We start from the raw sequence: 3,154 nt of genomic DNA on the forward strand, positions 1-3,154 counted from the left end.
GAAGTCAGCATGGGTAACCAGTTGGCTACAAAGTTGACATGAATCAGTTAAGACCAAATCAATAGTGGAGGGATTTCTTGCAGAAGAAAAGCATGTTGGACTGTTTGGATATTGAATAGTGTAATAACCTGCAGAACAATCATCAAACAGAATATTACCATTGGAATTGCTTTGAGCATTATTCCATGAGCGGTGTTTTGCATTAAAATCACCAATAATGAAGAATTTAGACCTATGACGGGTAAGTTTCTGGAGGTCACCCTTGAGAAAATTCTTTTGCTGGCCTACGCATTGGAATGGCAAATAGGCAGCTATAAACGTAAGTTGTCCAAATTTTGTTTCAACAGAAACCCCCAAAGTTTCAAAAACTTTGGTTTCAAATGAAGAAAGAATTTTATGTTTGATTCGTCTATGAATAATGATGGCAACGCCACCACAGGGTCCATCAAGACGATCATTTCTATAAATCAAGTAATTTGCGTCCTTCTTAACCTTATGATCAAGTTTAAGGAACGTTTCAGTTATAACGGCAATATGCACGTTATGAACTCTCAAAAAGTTAAATAGCTCGTCTTCATTATCTTTAAGAGATCGAGCATTCCAATTTACAATATTTAATGCTTTAAAATCCATTACTGAATTTTAAAGTCATGACAATATTATTTGCAAATTTTACTCCAGTTTGAATAGCATCAAACATGGAGTAAGATTTAAGCATATAAGAAATCATGTCAATTAATGATTTCTGTAAAAATTCCATTTTAGGGGCAGTAATGCTTCCTAAGTCAAAATTGTCAAAATTTCCGTTAGAATTACTTTGGTTAGTATTTTGATTTCTACCCGCTGCAATAGCAGCATAGGTAGCTCCATTAACTCGCTGAACATTGTTAGCAGCGAGGGGAGTAGGTACAGATGAAAAATTTGAAGCAGGGGTGATATTTGTACCTACGGGTACGAATGTAGAATTTGTTCCTCGCTGACCGTTGTTAACAGCAGAGGAATTTGTACCTGGTCGGAAACGTGGAGCGTTTCTTACCTGTCGGTTAGAACGAGATTGTAGGATCGCTTTGCGAGTCTTACATTCCCAAAAATTGGATTTGTGGTTTTCACCACAATTTGAACATTTAAATTTCTTAGGATCTTCCTTCACAGGACAGTCGTCCTTTGCGTGAGAGGAATCACCACAATTCATGCATTTAGCTGGCATGTAGCGATTTTTAGTTCCGTGACCCCATCCCTGGCACTTACGGCACTGAGTGAGGTTTTGGAAATTTCCTCCAGTCTTCCTGAAGTGTTTCCACTTCACTCGGACATGGAGCATAAGGCTAGCTTTTTCTAAGGCCTTAAGGTTGTTTAGTTCACTAGACTTGAAGTGAACTAAATAAAAATCGTTAGAAATCCCGTTGCGCGAATCGCCAGGACGGGATTTCATTTTCATTTCGATTACTTGGAGTGGCACAACTCCAAGTAATTTTGCCAGTTCATCTTTGATCTGATCCAGGGATTCACCACTGGGCAGTCCTTTCATGACTACCTTGAACACACGTTCAGTTTTGGTGTCGTAAGTAAAAAAATTGTGCTTCTTCTCAGTAAGATACTTGAGAAGACATTTAAATCCGTCCAAGGTTTCAGCCAATACACGGCATTCACCCCGACGTCCAATTTGTAGAGAAAACTTAACTTTCACGAAGTTCAAAAGTTCCATGCGAAGAGCATGGAAATCGGAAGTGGTTATCACAATAGAATCTTTTCCTTCTTGGCATTAAGCCGGGAAAGTTTACTAGAATTTTTCTTGGATGATGGATCATTCTCTTCATCCGTGAGCAAATCAAATTGATTACTCAAATTAATTTCTTCAGAAGGGGGGTCAAGAGTTTGCCCCTTTCTTTTGCGTTTAGGCGCCATGGCGGCAGTAAATTTATATCCAAATCGACTTCCAAGCAGATTACTATAAGAATCTGAAGGATCGAAGAGGAATTTTCCAAATCGATATCCAAGAAGGATTACCTCGGGTAGGGTCCAAACAAGGATCGAAGAGGAATAAAGTTGAACGAGGTAGAAATTTTACAGGTTGAGCACTGAAAAGTGCTGTTTAAATTTGTTGTAGCTTTAGGTAGTAGTAACACTTCCTTCGGCGAAAAGCAAATAGATCCGCACGGCAAGAGAGCACGATGCGGACTGCGTCGGGTTGCTTAATTACTGCTGTTGCTGGTTGTTCGTTGTCGTCGTCGTCGTCGTCTTCCATGGGTTAGCACTTATGTTGCTATTGGGAAAATGCTGATGTACGGCTATGCTTGATGTTGTTGTTACCCGAGCAGGAGAAAATAACTAATGAATACCTAATTCTGATCTGATACCAAAATTTGGTATTGACCAGCATGACATAAGAGGTAAAATACCAAAGAATAATACCAAAAAATTACATGCAAAATACTTTGTGAATACCAAAAATTGATATTTGGATACCAAAAGAATACTTGGGTGGTATTTTTTTGGTATTGTATTATCATAATTTCGTATTGGAATGGTATTGTGGGAACTTTTTTTTGGTATTTTACCTCTTATGTCAGGCTCATCCATACCAATTTAAGGTATCGAGATATTCATTCCTGCTTGGGTTAGGTCTACTGTAGAGAAGCGGTCCTTAACTCATATACCTAAAAACGGTTCCGATAAGTTTCATCAATCATTTTAGTGATTGAAATCTGTATCCTTCTGAAATCAACATGAAATCTGATAAACTGGACTGCTTCCGTTTCCTCCTCCGGTCCTTTTGTATTGAGCAACGATCCTACACGCCGTTCTTATTGGCTTGAATACATTCCACAATAGCATACCAAGCTTCTTGTTGTCCTTCGTCATTTTATACTTTGCGACCTTTTCCAATGCTTTTGCGGTCCAGTATCATGTGAGTTAATTCTCCGAAGGAAGTAGGCTTTCATGACAGCATTAGTAGCCTGGGGTGATACATATATTTTGTCACGCTCTAAGGGGGAGGGTGTAAAATTTTGTGACAAGTTATGCATTAGGTATACAAAAAAAAAAACGTGACGATGGTTATGGGGATTGGGGAAGATTTTCCTCAATTTAGCGTGGCTTAATTAATGATTGCCGCCCCCCCTGCAGTTTTTCACCGGTATATGAAATGCACCGT

The sequence above is a fragment of the Ochlerotatus camptorhynchus genome, unplaced genomic scaffold (assembly GCF_037179485.1).
Source record: "Ochlerotatus camptorhynchus isolate MF236.1 unplaced genomic scaffold, CSIRO-AGI_Acam_v1.1 ptg000413l, whole genome shotgun sequence".
Lineage (NCBI taxonomy): Eukaryota > Metazoa > Arthropoda > Insecta > Diptera > Culicidae > Ochlerotatus > Ochlerotatus camptorhynchus.